The following is a 16,306-nucleotide window of genomic DNA, read 5'->3' as shown; positions in this document are numbered from 1 at the left end:
AGGGAGGAAGGGGTAGTTTATGTGGCTATTTCCAGATGCACATCCCCTCTCTCTCCCAGGCACAAACTCCTCCCTGCCTCCCCAGAACTCTCTTGCAGTTTGACGAGACCAACAGATAGCCCCACTAGAGGCTCTGAACTTGGGCGATGCGGGTGTGGGGGGGGGGGTTGGGGAGGGGGGTCCTGTCCTGCTCACTTCATATGAGCACCTGATCTGCTGATCAGCTGGTGAACCAGAATATCCCTGTCCCTCTGCCCTGCAGAAGCACATTTAGGCCCATAGTCTTGGTAAACAAAGCTGGCCACCCTGCGAAGGAGGTTTAGGTGTGAAGAAATGGATGCTAGAGGAAGAAAGCCAGAGGGTATTGGTTATTCTGGAGTAGGGTTTCCCCACGGCGGCACTACAGACATTTGGGGCGGATCCTTCTCTGCAGAGGGGCCATCCTCTGCACTGTAGGATGAGGCTCAGCATCCCTGGCCTCCATCCCCTAGATGTCAGTAGCATCCTCCTCTCCAGTTATGACCATCAAAACTTGCGACAACCAAGACTGATCTCTGGCTATTGCCAAGTGTCCCCTGGGAACACTGAAATCCAGTGTTCTACAGAAAGATCAAATAGCACGACCATGTTCGACTACTGCCCTCCTCCCAGCTTTTCTTCTTGGGAACTTAACTGGCTGCGGTCTCCCGTTTGGCCTGAGAGTTACATTTGGCATTTTGGAAGCTCCGTGAAAACCAAGGGATCTTATGGGCTGGAGGAGGAGCTGAAGCATGTACCCACTTTCCAGGTGGGAAAACCAAGTCTGAAATAGACTCTTACAGGGGTGGGGGGTAAGAGTCTAAGTAAATCAGGAAAAACCAGGTCCTCTTTGTCACCAGCTTCAGCTTCTGCCTCCAGCTGAAAGCAGCTGAGCCACGCTCTGCGCTCACTTTGAAAAGCAAATCCAAGACTCAGGGCAATTTGGGGAGTCAACAAAAGCCATTCCTGCTGACGATCGTCTCTGATTGGCTTCCTGCCTCTGAGCTGACAGTCATTAGGAGCACAGAGAACAAAGCTGGGCTGTGTTGCACAAATACTCCATTCTGCCTCACCCTGCAGCCCAGAAAATAAGAGACAATATTTGTACACAGAGAAGCAATGCCAAGCCCTTCCCTGGCCTCCCTTCGCCGAGGCTTCTGAAGCCATGATTTGAATCCGATGATTTCACTCCTCTTCCCTGCAGACTAGCTTCCTGTTTGCTTCTGTGGGGAAGCTGACTGTCTGACTCCTCCGGCCCCCTGGCCTGCTGCCCCTAAACGGCTGGGATGTGACTTCCTTTGCATCGGATTTGAGCTGAGGTTCCAAGAAGAGTCCAAGAAGGCCAGCAGCAAGCAGCACTTTTATGCGCTGCATTCTCAGGCTTTCAATGGCCCTCTGTCACCCTGATTTCAGACCCAGAGTTCTCTGGGTATGCGACAATGAAGCCTTAGTTAGGACATGGGCCCACAGGAAGGGGCTGCCCACTCCCACCTTACTCCTTTTTCTTATAGTTTGTCAGACATGAACATGAGAGCTATCAAATGTCATCTCCCTCTCCCCGCATGCACCCACACATGCTGCCAGCATCCACAGACACACCCCAAATGGGTATCTGCAGCACTGACCTTACATCCTTGCTGCTTAATGTGTGGTCCATGAACCAAGAGCTGAGGTAACGCCCCGTTAGAAAGGCAGAGTGTCAGGCCCCACGCTGACCTGCTGAGTCAGAATACACATTTTAGCAAGATCTCCAGGGGCTCTGTGTGCATACTGGAGTTTGGGAAGTGCTGCCTTAGATCTATGTCAGGGGGAGGAGGAGCCCAGGTAATTGTGGTTTTGAGTCATCCAGAAAGAAGTGGGGCTTGCCCTTCTCCTCCACTTTCTGACCCCAGGAGGAGAATTCAGGAGGCCTGGACCAGTCTCCTGCCTCCGCTCGAGGAGGCTGAAAAGAAACCCCAGATCTTAGAGTTTCCATTGTGGCTCAGAGGTAATGAACCTGACTAATACCCATGAGGACTCGGGTTCGATTCCTGGCCTTGCTCAGTGAGGATCCGGCGCTGCTGTGAGCTGGGGTGTAGGTCGCCGACTCGACTTGGATCCCACGTTGCTGTGGCTGTGGTGTAGGCCAGCAGCTGCAGCTCCGATTCAACCCCTAGCCTGGGAGTTTCCATATGTTGGGGGTGTGGCCCTAAAAAACAAAAAGAAAGAAAGGAAGGAAGGGAGGGAGGAAGGAAGAAAGAAACCCAAGATCTTGACGAAACAAGAGCCATGTTGGAAAGAGACAGATAAACAGAAGAGAAAATTCTGGCTTATTGCACATGGAAGTATTCACAGACTACCTAGGGGCTCCCATCTCTCTCAGAAGAAAAGTCAGATTCCTTTCGGCAGCCAGCAAGATCCTGCAGGACCTGCTCCCATCACCTCCCTGCCCTCATCTCCTCCACTCTCCCTCTTATTCACTCAGCTGCAGCCACGCTGGTCTCCTGCAAGTTCCTGAAACACACGAGGCACATTCTACCACCAGGGACCGTGCACCTGCCATTGTCTCCCCTGGAACGCTCTTTCCCCAGAGTCCCACGTGGTTCCCTCTCCCACTTCCTTTAGCTCTTGACTCAGAGGTCACAGCTCAGTGAGATCTTTCACCCCCCCTTTCCTACTTCATTTTTTTCCCTTGGCCCTCGTCCCCAAACATCTATATTTTTCTTATCTTGTTCACTCTTTCTCTCCCCTACCAGACTATAAGCTCTGTGAAAGTAGGCCCTTTTGTCTACTTTGTTCCCTGCTTTGTCCTCAGCTTCTAAGAGGGCATCTGTTATTTAGCAGATGCTCAGTAAACACATATGGAAGGAAAGGTGGGTGGGTGGGTCCTGCTTTCTGCATCGCCCCCCGCCCCCGACTTTATCATAGGCCAAGTCTCCATGGGCACATCAAGGACAGAATCAGGTCCTTGAAGTATGTAAGGATGTGGCTGGTGCAGAGACACAAGGATGGGGTATTGAGTTCTTGCCACAGGAGGAGACTCTCTCCCCAGGCAGAAGTCAAAGGTAGTCCAGGCAGGGGGAGGTGAAGCTTTCTCAGCTCAACCCTGAGTCGTGCCTGATCCTCCCAATTTAGAAAGCCTGGGTTCTAACTCACAGCTGCAGTGAGCAATGCCTCTGCTAGCTGAGCTGAGTCTTCCTGCTCCCCGATTGGTTCGGGGACAAAGCACCTGTGTCAGCGGGATCCAGAATAATCAGCCAAAGAGGCCAAGGGGGGCGGGGAGTGAAAGGAAAGAAGCATCTTTGGTGGGAGGAAAAGCTGGCTCCTGAAATGGCTCGTGGAAGTCAGGCTTGCAAACAGCCCTGCAGGCAAGTGCAGATGCACAAAGCTTCTCCCACAGTCAGATAGATCAGGACCCACGGAGGCCCCAGAGAGGGGCTGTGTGTGACCCTGGAAATGACCATGCGATTCTGTTCAGGGAAGAAGAGCTGCCTCTGTGAACAGGAGCCGCTCTTGGGATGCAGAATATCAAGGAAAATCAATTTGTAAAGTGGGCATGGCTGATGGTTCCGGCCCCTGAGCAAGACCTTGCAGAATGTCCAAGTAATTCATCCTTCTCTTTATGGTGCCCTCCCCTCCTTCTCATTTCCAGCCTCCCATGGTTGGTGTGAAAAATCATATCAGGTTTGTTAACTCCTCAAGGTCTTGCCTCTACCATGAGGGCCGCTGATGGGTGTGTTCAGAGGAAACATACTTCAGTGAGTCGACCAAGCAGTTGAGCTTGCGGGGAGAAGCCAAACAAGCCTTATTTTTATGTGAGTTCTGGACTCATTACAATTACCAGGAAAAGAGTAGAGGGTACCAGGGCCCTGGATGTATGGGTGCAGGACATATTCCTTGCTCCACTAAACAGATGACACTGTTTAACGTGGCCATATGATCAACTATTATGGGGCCATTAACGGACACAACAACCATAATTATAGCTCTGCTTATTGAGCGCTTCGCTGGGCAGACACCGTGCTAAGCACTTTATATTCAGTTAATTCCTTGCAACAATTCTACAAGCTAGGTTCTTTAGCAAGCCCCATTTTCCAGATAAGGAAATTAAGGTTCAACGAGGACAAACAAATTGCTCAAGGTCATATATGCGCTACTGGAAGAGCTAAGGCTCACTCCAAAATCCATGCTGGTGGTCCCACGAACCACTCAACACCTTAACCTTATGTATTAGAAGGTGGATGGTTGGAGTTCCCATTGTGGCACAGCAGAAATGAATCCGACTAGGGACCATGAGGTTTCGGGTTCGATCCCTGACCCTGTTCAGTGGGTTAAGGATCCAGCATTGCCGTGAGCTGTGGTGTAGGTCAAAGATGTGGCTTGGATCCCGAGTTGCTGTGGCTGTGGTGTAGGCTGGCAGCTATAGCTCTGATTAGACCCCTAGCCTGGGAACCTCCATATGCTGCCGGTGTGGCCCTAGAAAGACAAAAGACAAAAGACAAAAAAAAAAAAAAAAAAAAAAAAAAAAAGAGGAAGAAGATGGTTTTGCCGTTATTTAAAAATCGGAGTTGGGGATGTTAACTATGGATGAGACCAAATGGGTTAGCCCTCACCTGAGTCCCAACCACTGCCACGATTAAATGTAGTTGTTATCAACCATTGCATGCTAGTCCACACCTTCAAAAGCCCATCCCAAGTGGGTCATATTGAAGAGTATTTCAACTTTCAGCAATCCGAAGAGTCTCTCTTGAGTTCTCATACATGGGCTTCTAACTCTCCAGCACACAATGCTAACCAAAATCAAGCCTAGAAAAGAGCTCTCCACCAGCGGATCAGCTTGAGACTGATGTATGGGTGACGATGCTCAAACAAGGGCAACGCTGATGCTGCCAGCGGTGTTTTCAGCACCACGGCCAGCAGCAAGAGGCATAGGTTTAATTACACATCCACCCAGGGCAGGGCAAGTATACCCAGCATCAAGTATTAACACTCTCTAAGAAAACTGTAAAAACTTACATTTAACATACATGGTCGAGGGGCATGTGCACACATGCACACACACACACACGATTCATTACGTCAGCAGGAACATCAAAAAATAAAAAAGAGAAAAATAAAATCCTAACACTAAATAAGTTTGCTTTTTTAATGTTATCCAAGGATTTTCAACACTTTGGTTCTGAGAAGTCTACCCATGGCAGCTAAATCATGCTTCTGCTCAGAAAACTGGAAATATCTGCATGAAAAATCACAGAGCAAGGGTAGTTGAAAGAGTTTGGGGGTGAGGGGTCAGATATGATTGTAGCTTTGGGCAAAGGAGTTCCCTTCTCCAAGCCTCAACTTCCTCATATACATAATGTGAAAAGTAGTGACTACCTTATAGGGCTGTATGAAAATGAAATGAGTGGATACACAATAACGGACTCAGAAAAGTCCTGGCATATGGTATGCACTCAGTAAGTGTGAGTGTTTTGTTACTGTTTACTCTGGTTCCTGTGCTAACTAGAAAACCTTATATGCTTATGAAAGCATAATGGGGGTTCATCTCATTGTAATCATGCAATCAATGTTTACTATTATTTCAGTTGCTGCTACTAGTATTACTAACTTTTCCTATCTCTTTTTTACCCATGTAAGTTTCATTCCCCTCCCTTCACTGGAGAGCATAAGCACCTACTCTCATCATGGCTGATGAGGTCCCTCAAATCTGAAGTGCTTCCAGGGCAAACACAGTGAATGTGGTCCTCTCCCTGAATATCAGTCTCAAAATAAATACCGTAAAAATATCCATCAGCTATTTCACACACGTGGGATCCTACAATACACGACCTTCTGTGTCTGGCTTCCTTCGCTTAACATAATGTTTTTAAAGTTCATCCACATTGTGGCATGTACTCATACTTCGTTCCTTTTGATGGCAACATAATATTCCATTGTATGGATATACCATAATTTGTCTATCTATTCACCCACTTTGATGCTGCTTCAACCTTTTGTTTATCTAAAATAGGTGACTCCACAGAGACAGAATGCTGACTGGTGTCTGCCAGGAGCTGGGGGAAGGCAGGGAAATGCATAATGAGGACAGGGTTTCCTTTTGGGGTGATGAAGATATTTTGGAACTAGATAGGAATACTTGCACAACACAGTGAAGGTACTAAATGCCACTGAACTGTTCACCTTATTTCTTGTTTAAGTATATAGTTGACTTACTGAATAGTTCACTTTAAAATGAGTAAGTATTTTATGTGAATCTCATCTCAATTTTTAAAAAGCCCTGTTAGTTATCCTTCTCTTCCCTTCCCCCCACCCCCAATTCTCAGAGTTTTCCTCATATGCTTTCACTCGTTGACTTTTCCAGCTGACTTTTTCCTCTGGGCCCTGAACCATAAAAAGGAACATCACCCAGCAGCCCTCCAGATCCCCCCCTTTAAAAAAATAATAGTTTTAATTATAATTATCATAGGAATGTATACTTAGCGTATTTTTTTAATTTTTAAAACTTATATCATTTAAAAAGTGAAAAGTCCAACAGCTCCACTCCTGGGCATATATCCAGACAAAATGTTCATTCAGGAAGATACATGCACCCCTACACTCATTGCAGCACTACTCACGAGAGCCAAGACATGGAACAACCTAAATGTCCATCAACAGATGAATGGATTAAGAAGACGTGGTAGAGACATACAAAAGAATACTACTCAGTCATTTAAAAAAGGACAAAAATAATGCCATTCTCAGCAACATGGATGCATCCAGATATTCTCACTCTGAGTGAGATCAGAAAGAGAAAGACAAAAACCATGTGACATCACTTATTTCAGGAATCTAAAATATGGCACCAATGAACCTATTTACAAATCAGAAACAGATCATGGACATGGAGAACATACTTGTGGCTGCCAGAGTGGGGGAGGGGAGGAAGTGGGATGGATGGGAAGTTTGCAGCTGGTAGATGCAAACTATTACATTTGGAATGGATAAGCAATGGGGTCCTACTGTACAGCACAGGGAACTATGTCCAATCTCTCGGGGTAGGACATGGGAGAAGATGGTATGAGAAGATGACTGGGTCACTCTGCTGTACAGCAGAAACTGACACAACTCTGTCAATCAATTATACTCTGATAGAAAATAAAATAAATACCAAGGAAAAAAGAGTGAAAAGTCCTTACACCAGCCCATTTCCCAGAGATAATCAATGCTAGTGGTTTGGTGTTTCTCTCTTAGACTCTCCCCTACACACACTCCTTACACTGGCTGCTCTCTCTTCCACTTTCCCCCTAGATGTGAGCAAGGCTTTACTCTCTCACCTTCAGGCTGTACTAAAAGACTGCCTTTCCAGTGAAGCCTTCCCTGGCTCCCAGATCTAAAACCCCAACCCTGTCAACATTTCCACCTTTCTTCCTTATTTTTCGTTTGTGAGTTTTTCATCAACTTTTCACATCAAACAAGTTATATCTTCTATTTATTTATCTTACTTATGTTGGTCTCCCTCCCTGGAATGTCAGCCCTAAGGGGGTGGGGTGTAAGGATTTGTCTGACTTGTTCTTGACTGTGTGTCCTGCAACTAGAGCAGTGCCTAACACATAGGAGGTGCTCAATAAATACTACGAAATGAATGGAAACGAGCATACAAAAATCACATGTTGGGAGCTCTTGCTGTGGCGCAATGGGATTGGCAGTGTCCTGGGACACAGGGTTCAATCCCCTGCCCAGCATAGCAGGTTAAGGATAGGGCATTGCCGCAGCTTCAGCTTAGGTTGAGACTGCGGCTAGGATCTGAATTGTGGCTTGGGAGCTCCATACACTGCGAGGCAGTCAAAAATGGAAAGAAAAAGAAAAAGAAAAAAAAAATCACATTTTGCCTTTGAAAAACTGAGACTGTGATTCATAATGTGTTCTGCGACTTGCTGTGTGCCTGACCACAGTAGACACGTTTTCCACATCAGCGCACTGGACTTCCCTCTTTTAAAAGGCTGTGCAGTATTAGCAATATCATTTATTTAATATTCCCCTAAATGCATCCAGTTTATATCTATTACAAGCAAAGCTGCAATGAATAATCTGACCATACATCCTTGTGCATTTGTGCAGATTTTTTTTTTTCCTGCAGGATAGATTCCAAGATGTGGAATTGCTGGGTAAGAGGCGGTACATGCTTGGAATTCTCAGAGATACTAAAAAATAAACCCTGAAAATTCACAGGGTTATATTTTACAGTTTTTTAGAAAGTGAGGTGAGTGTGTGTGTGTGTGTGTGTGTTTATTCTGAAATGAAATACCTGATTTAAATGGATGGATGGCTCTGTACCAAAAAGTTTAAATGTGGAGTTAACATGACTCATGGAAAAGACACACACACCAAAATGAAGTTTCCTTGATGAAAAAGAAAGGAAAAGAATACCCAAAATAAGTTTTGAGCAGGAGGTGCTGGTCAATTTTAAACTTTTGGGGTCTGAGGCTCCAAATAACCAAAGACTTTGTTTTTTTTCTCTCTGTCTCTATCTCATTTTGTCTGTACTCACAGCATGTGGAAGTTCCCGAGCCAGAGATCGAACCCACACCTCAGTGGTGGTCTGGAGCCATAGCAGTAACAATGTGGGATCCTTAATTGCTAGGCCACCAGGGATCTCCCTCCTTTTTTCAGCACACTAAAGCTCCCTGGAAACATCTAAGCGATGTGAGATCTCTGTCTCCCTCTCTCTCTCTTTTTTTGTCTTTTTGCCATTTCTTGGGCCACTCCCACCGCATATGGAGGTTCCCAGGCTAGGGGTCTAATCGGAGCTGTCGCCGCCGGCCTACGCCAGAGCCACAGCAACGCAAGATCTGAGCCGCGTCTGCAACCTACACCACAGCTCGCGGCAACACCGGATCGTTAACCCATTGAGCAAGGGCAGGGATCGAACCTGCAACCTCATGGTTCCTAGTCGGATTCGTTAACCACTGCACCATGACGGGAACTCCAGGTCTCTGTCTCTTGATCCAATTTACAACCACATTCCCAGCTACTGGGGAGAAGCCCCTCTCTATCTTTTTTGTGTGTGTCTTTTTAGGGCCATGCCTGCAGCAAATGGCAAGTTCTCAGGCTAGGGGTCGAATCGGAGCTGCAGCTGCCGGCCTTCACCACACCACAGCAACGCCAGATCCTTAACCCACTGGGCAGGGCCAGGGATGGAACCCTCATCCTCATGGATACTAGTCAGCTCTACCGCTGACCCACTGCGGGAACTCCCACCATCTCCTACCTTGTTGTTCTGTCACCCCTGTGCAGTGGTCATTGAAATCCTCCATTCCCTCAGCATCTTCTCAAGAGACCCCGTCTCCCTCTTGGCTTAAATTCAAACCTGGAAATTCCCAAGACCATCAATGCCAAGGCCAAGGGGGCCACTGGCAGCTTTAAATTAGTTCCCCCAAACAAAAGGAGCAGCCCAGCCCAGAGAGAAGTCTAAATGCAAACCAACCTCCATCCTATGAAGCCTGCAACCTGCTGCATCCCTTTCCCTCCCAGAAAAAGCCCAGCCCAGGATGAACCCAACCAGTTGCTTTCCTGATGCCTGTACAGCATGATATCCCTGAAAAGGATCAATGGTCTAGGCTGATGACATTACATTCATGATCCTAAACCTCAAATGGACAAGCAAGAATAACAGCATCCTAGATAGAAGAAGATACCAGCTGGGACACTGCTGGGAATGACCCCATTTAGAGAAATAAATCTTCTCCCATCATGAGAAACCCCACCCTTGACTTCACATCTCCCACCCCCTTCACCACTCCCATACACAAAGGCGTTGACTACACATGTTGCCTCCCCTTCCTCACCTCAAATTCGTCTACCCTCCCCAGGCTGGCTTCTAGCCCCATTGTTTCACCAAAATTCTTCTAGTGAGGCCCTCCAGGCTGCCAAATTCCAGGGCTTGTGTTCAGATAATCTGGCCATGCCCTCCTTTGGTGTCTTCCTACTATTCTTCTCTGTGTCTCCTTCTTGTCCCTCTTTTTTACTGAATATCTAAATGCTGGTCTTCCCTGGGGCTCAATCCTAGGTAATCTGTGCATCTCTGTCCACCTTCTAGGGGGTCTCATGCATTTTGGTGTGTTTGGTCATCTCCTGCTGCACCCCCCCCCACCCCACCTCCTACTCACTGTCCTGCTCTGTGTCCTGGGAAAGGCAGGTCTGACTCTTATAAATGGCATTGCCCAACCTCCCTCATCTCTTGCCTTGAGGGAGGGTTTGGCCAATGGGAAGCACCAGCAAGAGGTTGGAAGAAAAGAGAGGGAGTTGGGGTATTCCACCCTATTTCCGTCCTGCTCCAGAATGAGTTTCTGGCAATGGTTGTGTCCTTCTGTACCTTCTCAGAGACATTTCAAATTTCACAGGAACATCTGTATTTGTTTCCTAGGGCTGCTGTTAATGGCTTACCACAAACAAGGTAGCTTAAAACAACAGAAATGTATTCCCTAACAGTTATAAGGGCCTAGAACACTCAATTAAGATATTGGCAAGACCACACTCCCTCCAATGGTTCTAGGGTTCTATAGGAGGAAGTGTAGGGAAGTGAAGAAACAGGTGGGTAGCTGGTGGGAGACATGAAGTTAAGGGTGGGGTTTTTCATGATGGGAGAGTATTTATTTCTCTAAGTTATTCCACAGCATCATAACAATAGGCACTGGTACCTTCTTCCATCTAGGATGCTATAATTCCTTTTTTTTTACTTTTTTTTTTTTTTTTTTTTTTTGGTCTTTTTGCCCTTTCTTGCGCTGTTCCCACAGCATATGGAGATTCCCAGGCTAGGGGTCGAATTGGAGCTGTAGTTGCCAGCTTACGCCAGAGCCACAGCAACAGGGGATCTGAGCCGCATCTGCGACCTACACCGAAGCTCACGGCAACACCAGATCCTTAACCACTGAGCAAGGCCAGGGATCCAACCCGCAACCTCGTGGTTCCTAGTCGGATCCATTAACCACTGAGCCACGATGGGAACTCCTATAATTCCGTTTGTTTGTTTGATTGTTTTTTTTTTTTTTTTTTTTTTTTTTTGCTTTTTAGGGCCACACCTGCAACATATGGAAGTTCCCAGGCTAGGGGTGGAGTTAGAGTTGCAGCTGCCAGCCTATGCCACAGCTACAGTCAGCTCTGAGCCATGTCTGCGACCTACACCACAGCTCATGACAACACCGGATCCTTAACCCACTGAGTAGGCCAGGGATCAAACCCTCTTCCTCATGGATATTAGTTGGATTTGTTACTGTTGAGCCCCAATGGGAACCCCAGGATGTTACAATTCTTGTGTGTCCATTTGAGGTTTAGAATCACGAATGTTATGATATCACTTAAATCTGGAATCTAATATACGGCACAAATGAACCTTTCCACAGAAAAGAAAATCATGGACGTGGAGAATAGACTATGGTTGCCAAGGGAGGGGGGAGTGGGGTGGATTGGGAGCTTGGGATTCATAGATACAAACTATTGCCTTTGGAATGGATTGGCAATGAGACCCTGCTGTGGAGCACTGGGAACTATGTCTAGTCACTTATGATAGAGCATGATAATGTAAGAAAATAGAATGTGTACATGTATGTGTAACTGGGTCACCATGCTGTAAAGTAGGAAAAAAAAAAAACTGTATTGGGGAAATAACAATTCAAAAATAAATAAATAAATAAATAAAGTAAAAAAAAAAAAAAAAAAAAAAAAAGGAATCACGAATGTAATGTCATCAGCCCAGATCGTTGATCCCAGCATTCAGGAATATTACACTGTACAGGCATCGACTGGGAAGCAACTGGTTGGGTTCATCCAGGGTTGGGCTTTTTCCAGGAGGGAAAGGGAGGCAACGAGTTGGGGGCTTCATAGGATAGATGCTGATTTGCATTTAGATGTCTTCCTGGGCTGGATTTTCCTTTTCTTTGGGGGAAACTAGTTTGAATTCTTTCTTGCCTCTCCCAGCTCTGCTGGTTCTAGGCATTTCTTGTCTTGTGGCAGGAACACTTTGATCTCTGCCTCCATCTTCACATGACCTTCTCCTGGGCCTTCTCTTCTCCTCATCTCTTCTAAGAGCGCCTGTCACAGAATTTGATCTCCACTATATCCTCAGCACCCATCACTGTGCTCAGCACATAGCAGGACCCCAGTAAATGGCTGTCAGTTGAGCCTGAGAATCCACATCTATTTCCTTTCTCCTTCCCTCTCAACAGTAGTCCTTTCTGTATCGTCTACCTTCGCTTCCAACTCTCCTGGCTGCTGCATTGGCAACCCAAGTTAAAAGAGATTTTCCGGGAAGCCCCAAGCTGCTGACGAAACCCCCTTCATCTTCTCCGCCATGTGCTTCTTCAAATATTTGGGTCTGCCTGGCCTTTTCCTGTGCTGGCCCTGCCATCCGTGAAGATTCTCCTTGAGGCTTTGTCATTAAAAAATAAACCAATATATTCCATGCCTCCAAAAGAAGCTTTTACTTTTGCAAACTCTATTGATTTAATCCTAGAGGCTGCTGGCAGCTGTCCCAGGAGCTTAATCAATATGACAACACCCAGCACAGCCAGAACATCAAGGAGACTTGGCCAAGATCTTCTGCTTGGGTCTTCACTGATCCTGACTGAACCTCTCGCAATGATGAAGAAAGATTTACAGTAGGGGACAGGATACTCACAACTGCTCCAGGATCCTGCTTAGGTGAACGAAAGGAAACATCTTCGAGCTTGAGGCACTTGAGAGCTATTTTTTAATTTGCTATGAGAGCTGATTCCCAGGGGGTGCTAAGCAAGCAAGAAACCAAAGATCACAGAGGATCCTGAGTATAAAATCCCTGGTGGGGTGAGCTAGAGTAGGACAGGCAAAGGGGGAAGTTGGGAAAAAGGAAGCTGAAGATGGAGAGAGTTAAAACTGAATGAAAAAAAAAAAAAAAGGAGTTCCTGTTGTGGCCCAGAGACAATCCAACTGGGATCCATGAAGACGCAGGTTCCATCCCTGGCCTCGCTCAGTGGGTTAAAGATATGGTGTTGCCACGAGCTGTGGTGTAGGTCACGGACACAGCTCAGATCCTGCATTACTGTGGCTGTGGCATAGGCCGGCAGCCGTAGCTTCAATTAGACCCCTAGCCTGGGAACCTCCACATGCCCTGGGTGTGGCCCTAAAAAGGCAAAAATAAAATAAAATAAAATAAAATAAAATAAAATAAAACTGAATGAGTTACACAGACATGAAGAACAGTCTTATGGTTCCAAGGGGGTGGGGAAGAGAGAGGGATGGACTAGGAACCTGGAGTTAGTAGATGCAAACTAGTACATTTAGAATGAATAAGCAATTAAGTCCTACCATTTGCCACAGGGAACTATATCCAATCTCCTGGGATAGACCATGATGGAAAAGATGTAAAAAATTATATATATGGAGTTCCTGTTGTGGCTCAGTGGTTAATGAACCTGGCTAGCATCTATGAGGAAGAGGGTTCAATCCCTGGCCTCACTCAGTGGGTTAAGGATCCAGCATTGCCGTGAGCTGTGGTGTAGGTTGCAGACACGACTCAGATCCCATGTCTCTGTGGCTGTAGCATAGGCCGGCGGCTACAGCTCCAATTTGACCCCTGGCCTGGGAACCACCATGTGCTGCTAGTGCGGCCATAAAAGACACACACACACAAATTATATGTATACACATATATATGCATATGAGTCACTTTGCTGGGCAGATTATACTTTAATTTAAAAAAAACACAGGAGGCTGAGGGGACTGACTCAATGCCCAGGGCTTTAGAAACCATTCACGTCCTCAAAGGGAAAGCCAAACAATTCTTTCCCAATTTTTTCTTTCAAGGGTGCAAAAACAGGGAGAGGAAGTCGAGCCCCCTAGAAAGAAAGCAGAAGGGCCGTGAACTTTGTTAGCAGGAAGTTTAAACGCATGTGAGTATTCATACCCCTCATGAGGACACTGATAAGATGTTAACCCCAGTGCACAAATGAAGAGGTACTACCTGCCAAATAGTCTACCTGCTACTGCAGGAATTAAAAAAGAAAGGAGTTCCCGTCGTGGCGCAGTGGTTAACGAATCCGACTAGGAACCATGAGGTCGCGGGTTCAGTCCCTGCCCTTGCTCAGTGGGTTAACGATCCGGCGTTGCCGTGAGCTGTGGTGTAGGTTGCAGACGCGGCTCGGATCCCGCGTTGCTGTGGCTCTGGTGTAGGCCGGTGGCTACAGCTCCGATTCAACCCCTAGCCTGGGAACCTCCATATGCCGCGGGAGCGGCCCAAGAAATAGCAACAACAACAACAACAAAAGGCAAAAAGACAAAAGACAACAAAAAAATAAAATAAAAAAAAAAAAAAAAAAAAAAAAAAAAGAAAGAACCCACCAAGTCTTAGTGACTGAAAACACCATAGGTTTATTTCCTTGCTCATGCTATGTGTCCACTGCAGGTGGGATGAGGACTCCATTCTCTCCAGTGCCTATGCTGAAGGAGGTACCATCTCTGTGCATGCACGACGTGGAGGCAGAAAAAAGGAAACGTGGGGAAATTACGCACTGCCTCTTAAAGCTTCTACCCAGAAGTCACACATGTCACTTCCCCTTACATTCCACTGGTGATAGCAAATCACATGACCATGCCTACCTTCCCAGAGGTGGGGAAGGGCCACACTATGGCGAGACCAGCAAAAAAACAGAAAATATTAGCTGAGCAAAGGATTTCCACACAGAAAGATGAAATGACTTGCCCAAAGTCAAAATCGCTTCAAGGTGGCAGAAGTGGGATCACTATTCAGAAGTATTTGGGCCCCATTCTTTAAGCTCTACTACCTTGCATGTGACAAGGATTGAGACTAAAATCCAGATAACAGTGAGGATAAAAATCAATGGATGAGGGGTGGGGGAGAAGGAATGAGTAAAAATCACTTATTGAGGAGTTCTCGTCGTGGCACGATGGTTAACGAATCCAACTAGGAACCATGAGGTTGCGGGTTCGATCTCTGCCCTTGTTCAGTGGGTTAAGGATCCAGAGTTGCCATGAGCTGTGGTGTAGGTCGAAGACGTGGCTTGGATCCCGAGTTGCCATGGCTCTGGCATAGGCCGGTGGCTACAGCTCTGATTAGACCCCTAGCCTGGGAACCTCCATATGCCGCAAAAAGCGGCCCTAGAAAAGGCAAAAAGACAAAAAAAAAAAACTTATTGAGTGAGGGAGAGATGGAAGGAGACAGGAAGTTACGGCAGAGCCCAAGTAAAGAGATCCACCTTTAGAAACCAAAATGCATCACAAACATGAGGAAAGGGATGAAGGGTCTTACACTTCTTTCAGAGAGCTTAGCAGCTACAGAGAATGAAGCAGGGATTTCTACGAAGCACATAAGGAAGTCGGGGCACAGCCATAAAGAGAACTTACATGTTTCTTGCTCCTGCCCTGAAAGCCACCATCTTGGCTCAGGATGAAGGTCCAACAAATGCTAGTTGGTATAACAGCCACCTCAGGAAGCCAAAGCCAGGGCTTGCCAGAATTTCCATCAGCTGCATTGTCTCTCCCTGGACAGTTTCCCACAGGCTTCTGGGAAATCTGGACCAGAGTTGGATGGTGTTCCAGAACGGAGGGTGCTGGCTTGGCTCTTCTGAGTTCTCCTCCCCCACCCCTACCCAAGCCAGACTGGAAGTGTAAAAGATCCTGGCTCCACGGTGCACCCAGCCAGCAGGTGGGAATTCCAAATAGATGAGTAGGCCAGTTTAGCATTAGAGCAAGGCTTCTGGAAAGCACTCACCATCACTGCCAATGCATCACAGCCGTTTCAGCTGTGAGCACCTATCTGGTGCCACCTAAGTGATTTTTGCACATTAATTCATTTGAGCCTTCGCCATCTATCTATCCAGAAATCCTACTGGTCAATCTTCAGGTTATATCCGGAACTGGTGGTTGCCAGGAACCGAGGGGGGCAGAGAGGAAAATGGGAAATGACTAGTAAGTGGGTAGAAGGTTTTCTTTTGGGGTGATGAAGTGCTGTAAAGCTAAAACAGATGCTGGTTGCACAGTACTGTGAATGCACTAAAGGCCACTGAATTTACACCTCAAAACTGTGAATTTTGTTTTGTTTTTTGGCCATGTGGCATACAGAAGTAAAGGGCCCAGGGATCGAACCTACCCTGCAGCCATGACAACACTGGATCCTTAACCCTCTGTGCCACCAGGAAACTCCTCAAAATAGTAAATCTTATGTTATATGTATTTTACCACAATAAAAACAACTTTAAGCTGTCTTCAGAATCCAACCACTCATTATCTCCACAGACAATACCCTGGTCTCCCCCAACACATACCTGCCTGAATCAGT

General features: G+C 46.6%; 1 protein-coding gene across 14 annotated transcripts in view; it reads right to left on the bottom strand.

Moving 5' to 3' along the window:
- CACNA1A (calcium voltage-gated channel subunit alpha1 A) overlaps window positions 1-16,306 on the bottom strand; it is a 378,703-nt gene that overhangs the window by 232,760 nt on the left and 129,637 nt on the right. Inside the window, exon 1 of one of the 14 annotated variants that reach the window (XM_085012708.1) lies at window positions 1,644-1,662. The exons of the other annotated variants lie outside the window; for them this stretch is intronic. The gene's annotated coding sequence lies outside the window, so the exon portion shown is untranslated. Of the gene's footprint in view, window positions 1-1,643; window positions 1,663-16,306 lie in introns of those variants that run through there. 14 annotated transcript variants of the gene reach the window in all.

Source organism: Sus scrofa, chromosome 2 (genome assembly GCF_054392235.1).
Source record: "Sus scrofa isolate SSC_HxYL_T2T_F1_AM1 chromosome 2, Sscrofa_HxYL_maternal_Yorkshire_Landrace_v2.0, whole genome shotgun sequence".
NCBI classification, from domain to species: domain Eukaryota; kingdom Metazoa; phylum Chordata; class Mammalia; order Artiodactyla; family Suidae; genus Sus; species Sus scrofa.
The sequence above is the reverse complement of the archived record's forward strand: the minus strand, read 5'-3'. Positions and strand labels throughout refer to the sequence as shown.